Source organism: Erpetoichthys calabaricus, chromosome 4 (assembly GCF_900747795.2).
Source record: "Erpetoichthys calabaricus chromosome 4, fErpCal1.3, whole genome shotgun sequence".
Classification (NCBI taxonomy): domain Eukaryota; kingdom Metazoa; phylum Chordata; class Cladistia; order Polypteriformes; family Polypteridae; genus Erpetoichthys; species Erpetoichthys calabaricus.
This window is the reverse complement of record NC_041397.2, coordinates 116,617,430-116,632,217: the sequence shown is the minus strand read 5'-3', so window position 1 is coordinate 116,632,217 and position 14,788 is coordinate 116,617,430. Positions and strand designations below refer to the sequence as shown.

The window sequence follows — 14,788 nt, the reverse complement described above, 5'->3', positions numbered from 1 at the left end:
GTGCATGTAAACTTATTCTGGGGCTGAGAGGTATGAGCAACAAGGAGGGGTTGAAGGGGTTGAACCTTTTCAGTGTAAGCAGACAAAGATCAGGAGGTGACATGATCAAAGGGTAAGAAATTATGAATGGTTACTTTAAAATAAAACCTTCAACAAGAAAATTAAGATATTATTGGAAACTTGTTAAGGATTGATTGCGTAAAAATTGTTGAAAATTTTACTTTATGTAAAGAACCATAGACATGTGAAATAAATTACAAAATAGTTTGGTGGAGAATAGGACTTTTAAGGACACTCAAATCTCGGCTTCAAGTTATTTTTAAGAATCTACATAAATAGGATGGGGGGCTTGTTGGGCTGAATAACCTGTTCTTGTAACAATTGTTCTAGTGTTGTAAATTCTCCAACGCCATATTAAAAAGCAATTAAAAAGAAACTTTCTTTTTCAAAGCTGATGCTTTATAGGTTACATAGATTTTTTTTTGATTATTACTAAAGGATTGCAATTATGTGTCTTTATGCATATAGTCTCTGCCTTGTGATGTCAGAGGGTAATGTTAAAGCTGATTGGTTGAATGTAAATTAACTGTCACGAAGCAGCAATTTTCATGTAGTATCATGCAAAACATAAGGAACCAAAGGAAATCACATTGATCACTTTCCTCATGTTATTTGTGATGGAAGTTAGCTCTCTGTGACTCTGTCCAGAATGAGTAGTTTATAAAAACGAATGAATGTCACCCTCCAAAGTTCCTTGTATCTGAATACTGCAAACATGAAGCTCTGAAAGAACAGATAGTCGAAGAGATGGAAAACAAATTTTTAAAGCTACCTAAAATTCAAAATAATATGCTTTTTATTTTATCTTGTAGTGCATTTTCTTTTCATTGTATAGCTGTGTAAATTGTTAAGTGCCTACTGAAAATTCTGAGGTGCTCAAACTTCACTCTCTTTTTAAAGAGAGCAAGTAACTCATTTTTGACTGAAATTCATAAATTCTTTAAGGTTCTCCTTACATTTCTGAATGATAACAACATGCAAGTCAAAGCTTCACCAAGCATGCCAAGAACAATCTGAAAAATATCTCATTTGCATCACACATGTCATTTTTGAGGGATCAAATGGTTTTGTTATAACCTTTGTGACCATCTCTAAGTCATTGCCTTTGACTTCACCAAACACTTGTCACATACAGCCCTTCCTTTTATTTACTTCATTAGGTGCTATTTTGGTCAGTCAGTACCTTCCACTCCAAACCAGACAACCTCTGCTTATAAAGACTCTTTCTTCAATTTCACAGCTTCCTTTGATACTAAAATTTACCAAGAGGTCTAGTCAGGCACTGACTACTATTTGGTCATAGATAATTGTAGAGTCTTCCATTTATGGTGTCATAAAAAGATGCAGTCAAATTTCAGGTCCAAGTCTGCTTAGTAGCTATTTTCTGTTATCCACTAGCATTTCACAGCATATTCTCACTACCAATGTCTTATGCCAGTATTTAGAACACACAGCCACAGAGTTGATTATGGTTCTGTGGCCAAGGTACTCCAGTATCAAGCACACTTACAAGCAACATTATGGTGTTTCTTATAGACAATCCATTACAATCATAGAAAAGTAGCACAATTTGCCACTCAGAATTAGAACAGTCAGGCTGGTAGATAGCCATACCTGGAATCACTCCTGCTGGGAAATTCCAGAGTAGAAGAGAATCCTCTTTTGAGTTTGTGATCAGATTTCAGAGCCTATGCTACACAAATAATGAGTGTTTACAGCCTAATGCATGAGTTTCATAATCTTCACCACTAGAAACCTTCAGTTTCCCTATGAGGAGCACATAACTCCACAGGTCTAAAGTAACTCTGAGTCACACAGCTTCCTCCAACATGCCATCCTAGGAGAGGGTTGTGAAAGTTTTATTAAAGTAGGTTTAATTTATGTGTCCTAATGTCTCAGTACTTCTGTAAAACAAACAACTTCCTTCTGAGTTAATCAAGCTTTGGTTTACTTTGGCATAACAAGAACTGATAAAGATCTACTATATATTGTGGCTTGCGCTTAAGTTGTAAAAAGATAAAGTCAGCGTGTAAAAATAACCCATTCATTTTCCTTTTGTAAGCTGTCTTTGATATATATATTGTGAGATATGGCCGGCCATTCATCCCGGCCAATACACCCAGGCCGCCAGATGGAACCCTCCTTGCAGCATGGAGGTGCCCCAAATGCCAGCAGGGAAACATGGACAGTGGAGTTATAATGCACAGCCCTGCTGGATACCATGGGGGCCGCCAGGAGTCGCTGCAGGGAGGCCCAGGGATTTATATTTTCCGTATAGCCCGGAAGTATTTCCAACTCATGGGAACGGAAGAAATGATATACTTCCGGGCTGAAGAAAAAGAGAAGTTTTTACCTGACCCGGAAGTGCTGGATAATCACATGGACTGAGGGCTCAGAAGCACTTCTGGGTCGAGGACTATAAAGGACTGTGGGAAATCCCAGACAGATGAGCTGAGTTGGGAGGCAGGGTGGCTAAGCGTCTGGGAGTGGAGGATTGTTTATTGGTTATTGTTTTTGGATTTATTGAGTATTGTGGAGCGGAGGGTGCTTTGTGCACTTATTTATAATAATAAATATTACTATTGGACTTTTATCTGGTGTCTGACGTCTGGTCAGAGGGTTCAAGGGGTCGACAGTGCCTCTAATTGTCACTATATATATATATATATATATATATATATATATATATATATACAAGGAGATTCACTCGAAAGACACCCCGAATATTCTGTAATTACTCTCGCTAGGATGGAACAGTCTGAACGAAACAACATGCAATGTGCTCCTCAGTATATGGAGCTTCGAACAAGCAAGGATGCCCCTGCGTTGGAGTGATGAGGTATGCGCCGGACAGCCATCATGACATTTAACCTCTGCAACTTCTGGGTGCATACCGCCCATGCCCCTTCACTCAGTCACTCGACTTCTCATCAGGATAGTGGTACACAGTATTGAGCAGCAAGTTTTCATGCTGCAAACCTATTGGTTCACCAATTCGTTTAAGCGATGTCAGAATCAACTGGATGATCATGAGTTAATGGAAGGTTACTTCCAGAAAGATGGAGCAACGTGTCACCCATCGGCAAGGAGCGTGGCAGAAACTGAGTCCTTCTTCAGCAACAGGGTAATTTCAAAGGGGCTTTGACCACCACTATGGTTGCTGGATCTGACACCACCAGACTTCTTTCTTTGGGGTATGCTCAAAGGAAAACTCTATTGGAACAAACCTCACACTGTGAAAGATTTGAAGGAAAACATCCAACGTGAAATTGTTACTGTTCCACCCAAGATGCTTGCCAATACATTCAGGAACATAGAGCGCCATGTCGAAATGTATCTGGCAGAAAGCAGAAACCACTTCCAGCATTGCATGTAATGCAATCGATTACACATACATCAAGGTATATAGCGTATTTTTTTTGTTCAGATTGCTTCATCCTAAAGGGAGTTACAACAGAATATTCAAGACCTCTTTTGAGTGAATCTCCCTTATTCACTGATTGTGAGTTTGATATAATTTGCTGCATTTTGTTTGGTGAGTTTGATATAATTTGCTGCATTTTGTTTGTGGTTATTGTTCCAGTGGAACAGTGGTTTTCAATTTGTCCATTTCAGACAACTGCTAAAGGCATTTCATCCAGTCCAGAGCTGTTTTGGTTTCTTACAGAAAAAAAATTTGCAGGATATCTTCCTACCCTCACCTATGGTCATGAGCTATGGGTAGTGACCGAAAGAACGAGATCGCGATACAAGCGGCTGAAATGAGCTTCCTCCGCAGGGTGTCTGGGCTTTCCCTTAAAGATAGGGTGAGAAGCTCAGTCATCCGGGAGGGGCTCAGAGTAGAGCCGCTGCTCCTCCGCATCGAGAGGAGTCAGATGAGGTGGCTCGGGCATCTGATCTGGACGCCTCCCTGGTGAGGTGTTCCGGGCACGTCCAACCGGGAGGAGGCCCCGGGGAAGACCCAGGACACGCTGGAGGGACTATGTCTCTCGACTGGCCTGGGAACGCCTTGGGATTCTCCCGGAAGAGCTAGAAGAAGTGGCCGGGGAGAGGGAAGTCTGGGCATCTCTGCTCAAGCTGCTGCCCCCGCGACCCGACCTCGGATAAGCGGGAGACAATGGATGGATGGATGGATCTTCCCAAGTATAGACATTGCTTTCAGGCTTTTCCCAACTTTGCCTGTCACAAATGCAAGTGAAACATAGTGTTTCTCCAAATTCAGGCTAGTGAACAAAGGGTGCCAATCCACAATATGACTGAAAAGACTAAATCATTTGACTCTGATGTCAATTGAGAGCAACCTGGTTCAGAAACTGGATTTTAATGATATGATCATGGACTTTTCTGCAAAGAAATCCAGAAAAATACAATTTTGAAAATCGAACATTTAGCTGTGCTCATATTGTGAAAGAAGCCCGGACACAGACAGACACTGAGACAGCCAGATGTCGAAAACACACACATTTATTCTTCTTTTTATATAGCACACACAGTACCCAAAACACCACAATAATGCTCACAGTCCTTTCTTCTCTTCTGCCGCCTCCACTCCTCTCTTGCAAGCTCCGTCCTCTTCCACCTGACTCCGGCTCCTCGAATGGAGTGAGGTAGCCTGTTTTATATTTCACTCAGATGTGCTCCAGATGCGCCCTGTTGAACCTCCCGGAGCACTTCCTGGTGTGATGGAAGTGCTGCATGGGCACCCAGAAGCACTCCAGGTGCACTCGGTTCCTCTTCTGGCAGCACTTCCTGGTGTGGCGGAAGTGCTGCCATCCAGGGCTCCGGGATCATCCAGGCACCCCCTGGCGGTGGCCATGGACCCCAACAGGGTTGTGCTTCCAAGCTTACCATCCGTGACCCTGATGTAATCCAGGGGGGCCTGCCCTCTTGTGCCCTGGGGAAGATATTGCCCCACTCCCAGTCCTTACCTTCTCCAGGCGTACTGGTGGGGCAAGGTCCATGGTCGTCTGCCGCAATATACAGAATGACCTATGCAGTATTTGATATTCCTGCTTTTGTAGGTATTTGCAATAGGGTGTTGCAGTTGACTTTTCAAATGTTGGGTTGTGATGGTTTCTTGCTTACTTTTCATCTGCACAGCAATGGATAGGGATGTAAGTTTCGATACACCATACTTTGTCTCTCTCAATTTCAGAAATTTCAGAAAGTGAGCCCATAGTTTTTTATGTTCTTCGGATTTTTGCCATGTATTTAAATCTAAGACATAGCAGTAGTCATTTACTTTATTGGGACTCTAACACCTTGATGTTGATGTGTAGAACACTTACAGTATTTTGTGTAGGTAGAACCCCAAAAACGCCTTTAGCCCAGGGGCTCCTACCCTCCTTAATCCAGCCCTGGTTACACTAAATACCTTTTCCAACTTTTCCTGCTTAATTCACTTTTTTGTGAATCACTGTCATTTGCTTTTTTTTCTAAAAAGGGATACTTTTAAACCCCTCACCTGTGTCTTCCACTAATAGAATTTCCACTGCTGGCTGCACTGTATTGCTCCCAAAGCAAATCCTCCTGCCTCACTTCATTGCAATATGTATGCACTTCTCTAACATTAGAAGGGGTAATTGAACACTGAAAAAATATGCTTTCATTTGGTACTGCTGGGATGAGATAGCCCTTATTAAGTAGTTGAAGCTAGCAGTAATGTATTTTCAGAACCTTTTGTTTAGTTACTTTTGATGTATCAAAAACAGGTTAACAGTTCTGGATATATTTTATTCAAGACACACAAGAGTCTTGCAAGCTTATGTTGTCCCTAGTTAAAACTTCTTATTTATTCTTTCAGAATAATGTTCATATTGCAAAATTAACATGAGCAGAGGTTAGAGACTCACTGATCTCTAGCCCCTCCTTCCATTGGGCCATCAGGTACAATCAGCCTGTATTGATTCACATTTTTATTAAGAAAGTGAAAATACTTCATTAAGACAGGCATCATTTTCTCTCCTTTGCCTGAGGTCATAATTGAGACAAATGCAAATGGTTGTTTAGCTTTGCATTTATGATTTCCCCACGCATTAAGTACTAGGAATGAAAATGTGCTGATTGCAGGGATACAACCCATAAATGCATTGAAGGCAGAAATATAATTTCATCAGAAGCTACAATGGGATTGCTCCTGCATATTTAGGGTCAGTGCCTGGTGAATACAAGATGGAGTGTTAGGGTGATTAAAAAAAAGAGGAAAGGAAAAAATCAGCCTTGGAAAATAAAATTAAACTGAGTTTCTTTAGGCATACAAGTTAATGGTCAAATGTTTGTCTTCAAGTATATTCATTTTACTGAACTCTGAATTTACGCCCAGTTGCATCAAAGACAATCACCAATATCCAAATACTGAACTTCTGTGCAAATATAGTTTAAACTCCCTTGGGTGCAGTGTTTCAGAATTTTTGCAGGACTCAAGGAGAGGACTCAAGGGTCAGGTCAGAAGTCCCGGATTGAAATTTTGCAGCTGTAAGCAGAAAGTGTTTGCCGACAGTGCAGTGTAATCAGCCTCTGTCCACTGTGACTGGTACACATTTGTCTTGAGCGACATATTTGGATGGTGTCTTTATATGTTAATTTCGCTTAAAATATAATCATCCACAAACTCAAAAATCAGTTTGAGTTTGTATAGTTAAAAAGTGCCAGCATACGTTTAGAACAGAAGTATAAAAGAGGCTGTCTCATCTCTGTGATCAAACATGCACAACAGGACAACTAGTTATATCTACTCCATTAAAAGTAAGCCCTGTTTTGCATATCATCTCCAAATGAGCGTGTGTTACTATTTACAGAACACCAGATTTATCCTCCCACTGCGTATTGACATTGAGTGTTTTGCTTTACAATATTTAGCTGAGCTCATGGGCTGATTTAGCCTTCTGTTCTTTGATTCTAATAACTGAATGTCTTTGAAGACAGTCTCACCACTATTATTTAATCATAGGTTAGTTTATCCTTCTTTTTAAATTAAATTCTTTCAAAAATTTCTATTGCTAAAAAATGGTAGTGCATCTCCAGAGGAGGTAAGCTGAAATAAAAGTAGTAGCATGTGGCGATCAAGGTACTTAACTTTTCTAAAATAAATTCTAAGGACCCCTCAATGAAGTAGACAGCACCATGCTGATATACGGTTCGTCTCTTGAGTAACAATGCACAGTCATTAGTGCTCATAGCCAGCCATAAAAAGAGAGACAAATTTATAGTCCCAATGTAGCCTTCACTTAGGTAAAAGTGAAGATGGACCCCTTAGCATGAATTTGTCAGGAAGAACAGTTATAGTAAACCTACTACAGTAAAAAGTGTTATTGTTTATTCTTGCTGTACTAATCGACCTAAACTCAGGGTTAGTGCTTTAACAACCTAATGAAGAAAACCCATTTGAAATATAATCTTTGAAGTTGACAATTGACAGACTTAGCAAGCTTGCTTTTACAAATAAGAAATAGAAAAGGAATATTGTGTTCCTGAGGAACCTTCTGAATGTCAAAGTTGAGTGAATGGCACTAAATTAATTTCTCTTCAAAAGTAGTGGGTTGCACTGATACATTGTGCATTTGTGTTGTGGTGTAGTTAAGGCTTTTAAGGGTGGTGTAGTGGTTAAGGCTTTGGACTTCAGAGGTTTTGGGTTCAAGCCCTGCTTACTTCCAGTGTGTGACCATGAGCAAGTCACTTCACCTGCCTCTGCTCCAATTGCAGAAACAAAAGAAATGTAACCCATGGTATCTCAAATGTTGTAAGTCACTTTGGATAAAGGCATCAACTAAATAAGAAATAATAACAAAAGGAACAGAACAAATGAAAACAATAGTGTAATTGTTTTCTCTGCTTCTTCATAGCTACTATTACGAATTTTATGTTCTGTGCAAATCTCAGCTAAGTTTTACTTTGATATTGTTACTCTTTTACATATTTTGAACTTATCATTATTTTTTATCAGTTTGTTCAATCATTATGGCTATTTTGTTTGTGTATCATTTTTGTAGTTTGAGCTTCTTTATTTCTAGCAGCAGTGTCACATTACTACCGTATGATGACTGGAAGTCATACCATGTGACATCACTGTGCCAACCCTTCTTAAATGGGCATTGCGATACTGCCATTGTCCAAGACTGAGAATCGTTTTTTGGTGTAGATATTCCCTCTAAACCATTCAGTGAATCAAAACTTTTCATATTATTTTACTTTGTTTTTTGTTGTTTTATTTTGGGTTTTGGTTCAATGGTCATTTTTGACCTTTTTGCTTTTGTCTTCACTAGTATTTTTAACTTGATTTATTCTCCCACATATCCCTGCGACTACTACGGCTTACTCTGTCATCATAAATGGTTGTGTGATATATCAGTTGGTAACTTTAAATTTGGTGAGTATAGTGATGTGTGCCCTGTGACGGACAGGCATTGGTTTAGGGATTTACCTGTCTAATGCCAGAAGATGCTAGGATAGACTCTGCCCCCCCCCCCAATCATATAATGGAAAAAGGTTTGGGAAATTGTTAATGGTGTTAAACAAATGTAAGCTAAAACTGAAATCACACTCATAACAATTTAAGTATAAAATCTACAGAAATGTTCATCCATCATGTAAAAAAAAGATGAATTCCCATTCATGTCCTTGCTTTTGTTTTTCATTTTTCCAGCTATTCAATGGTCTCTAAAAATGTTTCAGACATTGTTTTGGGGGTTTTAGTGTCCAGGAAATCCAATACATTCTCCCACTGTGCCATGTTGTTTATCTTTTGAGCACTGCCATTTTGGGACCTTTCTATTTGAAGGTTGCAGTACTGTTGCTGGGTAAGATCAACGGGAGGAGTACATCACCTGACATCATTGATGTCTCAGGTATAAATGCCAGTGTCATGCACTTCCTGGTTGTCCAAGATTGTGAATACAGGAAAAAAAAGCATTCTCATTAGTGCTTTGATTTGATTTTTTCCATTCTTTTATTATTTGACTACAACTTTCTCTTAAGGCTTGGCTCAGGTTATGTAAATAATTATTTTGATGTTGTTAATCCTTACTCTATGGTTGTTGAATTGCAATTTTGATTTCACGTCCTGAGCTTGTTTATTAGAATATTAGCCACATTTTCTGTCAAAGACAGGTAAAATATTTGATATTTCTTGCCCTATGTGTTTCTTCAGTGTTTCTAGTAGGCCTTTCATCTGTATCTACTTGTGGCTGAATCTCTCTTGCCCGGCACTCCTTCTCTGGATTTTGTTCCTGTAAAGCCTACTTCTCAGATTCTTTCATTTCGGTGCACCTCGCTCATCTCTTGTTCGCTTTTTGACTTTCAGCAGTGGTAGACAGGCTCCCATTTCCCACTGTGAAAACCTCATTGGTATTCTTGCAGATACATACCATCCTTGAAGCTGACTCTCAGTGTATATCCCCTATACTTTGACTTCTCCTCCTTGTGTGCCCCCTCAACCTCTCTGACCTGGCACTTCCTCTCTTGATTGTGTCACCAAAGTTAAACTGATCAATCAGATTTCTTGGAGGGACCAGACACACACACACACACACACACACACACAGAGAGAGAGAGAAAGAGAGCAGCATTTTATTATATAGTAGATTGTCTACCTGGTATCAACCTTTGCCTGTTAATGAAATCACAACCCATCTTCTGATTCCATTCTAATTTAAATACTGCTGCCGCATAGCTGAGTCAGTACACTCAAGGTTAGAGGTGCACATTTTCATTGCAGCTAGCCTTTTGATGTGCTTTGAGCATTTTATTTAGTTTGTTGTTTAATTAAACTTAAAGTTTCCAAATTTCTGAGCTGAGACTAAGGATTGACTTTTTGGGTTTTTTTATGACAATTAGTAAATCTGACTTATCCGACTTATAACTGCTAGCTAACAGAATTTCATAATTTCTATTGGATGTGCCTATCATGCCATAGGTTTATTGGGATAGACTCTCAAACACCATTGTGTTTCAAAAGAGTGATTAATGGCTGGAGGTTCAACTCTAATAAACCAATATGCAATACATAATGACCATGCAAGTAACTGCTGTGGAACATCACTGATACCCCAAACCCTGGACACAACTGACACGAACACAGTCATGGGTTCAAATATAATGCTTTTATTTTGTTCAAGTACCTTTACACAGTACTCTTTACACAGGGACTCTTCTCTTCCTCCCAAATTCTCGGTAACCCCGAACAAGTCACTTCACACGCCTGTGCTCCAATTGGTAAAACCAAAAGAAATGCATTTAATCAAATCTCAAATATTATAAGTTGCTTTGGATAAAAGCATCTGCCAAATAAATAAATTTAACTGTAAATCCATGCAAGTGTTGTCCTCTGCCTCCTGACTCTGACTCCCCAAAGTTCTTCCAGTGTTTGGTCAAAGTCCGGAGGAGGTATTTCTGGGTTAGGCAGAAGTACCACAAGTAGGGATGGTCCATCCCTGCGTCTCCTCCTGGCAACATCCATGACAGTATGGCTGTCCCACAGAACTATGATTCCCAACCTGTCCCCTGAAAAATGGGAGCAGCGACACCAGGATGCTGCCCTCTACTGTGTCGGGGAAGTATATATTCCGAACAGGCTAACCCTCACCCCGGTCTTCCCATTATTCTGCCCTCTCTTCCAGGCAAGGGATCAATTTCCAACCTGTTTGGGACGCCAATCCATCACTGTCCATCCACTCTGACATATCGTCCTGGCAAGACAGGATGCCAGAAAATCCCATATAAAATTTACACTGCATATACCATATTTACTTGCATTGGAATCTGTTCACTACAAATGGTTTTCTGTTTAAAATAAATAAATAAATAATAACAATGAATCTACTAGGGAGGAAATGCTTTCTCACTTGATTTTTTCATGTCTTTCTACAGACACTCGTCTGTCCATTGACTGCTAAATAGTTACACGAATGTGTTATTACTTGTGCACTATTAAAAAAAAAAAAGACAGCAGACACACGCAAAATTTTTAAAACCCTTTTGCTTCATTTTCCCACTGATTTGTTTCATTTTGAGCAATCAAATAAACCACAACAATGATATTTTTTATTATTGAGCTAGGATAAGTCAATGTTCTCAGAAATACAACTTCACATTGGTAGCTTTTTTCATATATTATAACAGATGAATGGTAAATAATAAAAGACAGCTTTACCAAGCAATCATTATCTTGTTCAGCATGAGTGCCACATGATGAAGAACACAGGGTTTGTGCTTCTGCTGCTGAGCAATCAGTGCTAGTGTATAAATACAAAAATAACCAAAAATTGCTGTCTGTGATTTGCAGATGTGTTGATGATTCTCTTGGTTGAAAGTATGTGTGCAAATTACATGCACTGATAGGTGTTCTGTGGAAGTCACGCAGTATACATGAGAGCATATGATTGATTGATATAAATTTAGTAACGTGACTGTGGTTTTTTTTTTTAATCTATTAACTTTCCATTTACAACCCATCTTAAAGGCATTACATTTTTAAATATGTATAAATATTTTTTAACAAATACAAAAATAAATAAATTACTTTAGCTTGGAAACATTAGGATCCTTTCAGAAACAGGAAAATCTAGATAGGACAACAAGCCCTTGTTTTATGTTCAGCCTGTGACAAAAACAGTTGTACCTGATTGGGCAATTGCCAGTTCCTTGTAAACCTGTAAGGAAGGGTAAATAGATAAAATTAGGGTTGCGTATTTGCTACACTTATGAGACAAACCAGACAGGATAATTAGGTGGGACAGGGTTGGATTATAAGTTTTGGACACATACTGGCTTTATATCATACAAAGAATTTCTTAGTTGCACATCTGTCAGTCTTCACTGAATAAGTCTCATACACAGCGCCTGTAAAGACCTGCTTATGGAACAGTGCTAATGGCAGTGGTTAGAATAAATCCTTCACTGCTTTCATGAAGAATGTGGGAGACTCAGAGAAATGAAGCTGAGGGAGGACCAGCAGAAATGTAACAGGGCATCACAGTTTCAAACGGTATTGCTCTGAGCCACAGAATAATGACTGGGTCTCCATTTACAGCATTTATTAATACAACTGCCATTACCTGTCCACCATTAGCTATTGTGTCTATAGTTGAGTCTGAGGTACATTTTTCTGTCAAAAGCCAATAATGACCAGAACAACAAATGGAGATATGGAGACAATGCAGATGATCGTGCAAGTCAGTCAATAAACTTACAGTGGGAGTCATCGGGCTACTATAAGGTTATTTACTACCTGCCTGACATTTGACTGTAAATTGTTACATAGAGAAGATCTTGGTATCCATTACACAGTCTTTTGCATGGATGTTTTCCCAAACTTATGTACATGAAACTGCTATCTTGCAAAGAATACCTTTATGTCATGAGCAGATGTCCCTTGCCAGCTGTGTTTCCAAGTTTGTCTTTTATAGAGCAGAGGTGGAATATTCTGAAACACCACATACAGTTATCTCACCAACCTTAGCAGCTTAATTGCTCTATAAAACAGTAATTGTTTGAATATGTTACATAACAAGTTTGGACAACTGGAATTGTTGAAACTGGACCAAGAACTGTGTACGATTACATGTATAGAGCTATAGTATTATTGCATATATAAATTGTTTATAACTGGAGCACAAGCAGGTAAAATGGTTGGTTCCAGGTCACATAGTAAGTCAGAAGTAGAACCAGCACTTTTGCTGTTTAAAGTCCTGATCCTCTGCCTCTAACACACACTGCCTGCAGTCTTCTGAATTTAATTCATGTATCTTGTATGTATCAAACACACACTTAAGTATTTTAAATACCTGTCATTGCAGTTTTTCAACCTTTTTCATGTCAAGGCATCCTAACAGAGTTGATCCAGGCTGAAGACCTACCTACCTACCCCACCTAAAAAAATGACAAATGCCCTACATACAGTACCTAGAATATACAGCTATGTATGTTTACTACCTGTTTAAAGTGTTGTAATAAATCTTTTTAAAACACAGTGTACGTTATGCAAATCAAACAAACATATTTTACCATGATGACAAAAATATACAATTCTCACACTGAAAAATAAAACTCATCCATACTCATTAAAGTGAAACTTTTGGACTTGGATATTCTTGTAGAGTTTCTCCATTCTGGGTTGCAGGTAGCTTAGTGACAATGGCATGTCATTCTTCTCATTTAGACATGCTCTGTTTTTTGTTTGTAGTAGTTTCCGTGTGAAAAAACCTAAATCACACAGATATGTTGTTGAAAAGGGTAAGAGACATCAGATGGATTTTTCACTCAAAACTGAATATTTGTCTCTGACCTTGCTCCAAAATTTAGCTATGGGAACAGCCGAGAATTTCTTTTTCAAACATCTGTCATTGCCAATTTCAATTAATTCCTCTTGTCACCTCACGATATTGGTTGTAAATTGAAATGTATTTATGATCCAATTTAATTGATCCAATTTTAATTGTATAGTTCTAGGAAATAGTTGCTGAGTTATTCCTTCAAATATGTCAGATGTGACAATAATAGAGGTCAGATGCTTCCTGTGGAGATACTGGACATTCTAAGTTCGTAGTGGAAGAACGGGAATATTTCAAAATTTTTATTTGTTGATCTTTCTCCCCAAAGTCTGATGTTTTTGTATGAATGCTTGAACTTTATTATGCAACTTATGCATGCTGTGATCACTGGCCTGCATGCTCTGATTCAGGCTATTCAAAAATTGCAATACTGCATGTCAGATAAATATGCAAGCTTAAGGACCAATGACTTATTGTCAAAACAGGGTGTAAATTGGGAGATCTCAATTTCAGGCATTTCTTTGAGTAGTTCAAACACTCATTAATCAGCTGTCCTGCAAGACAGCCACCAACCTCAGAATACAGAAAGGTATTTCAAAATTGGCAGACTTGCTACTGCACAGTTTACCAAATAGTCTTTATTTAAAGGGGGCATGCATTGATATTGTTGATGATTTTAACAATGTCCTAAAACACTTGTTGCAATTCGTCATCCATTTCTTTAGCAACAAACCCTTCATGGTGAATCATACAGTACATATCTATGACACCTGGAGCTTTGACCTTTATTAAAGTGATGACTCTGGCAGTTGAATTTGCCTGCATGAAGACTTCTAAAATTTCAAACATATCCTGGCCTGTTGTCCTTCCCTCAATTTCTTTGCAGAATAGAAGCTCATTAATGAATTTGCCATGTCCAATAAATCTTACATAAACAAATACCTGTGCAACGTTAGATCAGGTAAAGGACAGCTTTTGGTTTGCATTGAAGTTAGGGAACAGCTATCACATCCTCAGCCATGTCAGATATCTGTCAATGATGGCTGACAAAGGAAGAGTGTCATTTTTAAGAGCAGCTTCTTCTCCAAGTAATTACTGAACAGTGTCTTTGGTTGCAGGTAATATCAGGTCTTCCATAATGGTGTGTGATTTCTTCACTCAGGTCATGCAATATGATGCAAAAAAAAAAAACAAACTTAATTGTACATTCACTTTGTTTTCTCTGTAGACAGCTTTAGACATTCATGTGGCAGGGCTTCTTGGCAAAGAATGCATTTGGGAAATTCAAGGTCATTTTTACCAGCACAAATCCAAACTCTATGTATGAAGCCTAATAATGTCTACATTTAGATTTTGCTTTGGAAGATGATTCACTTTTGGAAGATGAACTAAAAGCAGAACTACTAGCTATCTTTTGTTCGAAATGTTTCCTTTTTAAAAAATGGTCCGTAATTTTGTATATT

At 38.7% G+C, this 14,788-nt stretch overlaps 1 protein-coding gene across 13 annotated transcripts in view; it reads left to right on the top strand.

Moving 5' to 3' along the window:
* dmd (dystrophin) overlaps positions 1 to 14,788 on the top strand; it is a 2,688,357-nt gene that overhangs the window by 1,609,717 nt on the left and 1,063,852 nt on the right. The window lies entirely within an intron of this gene.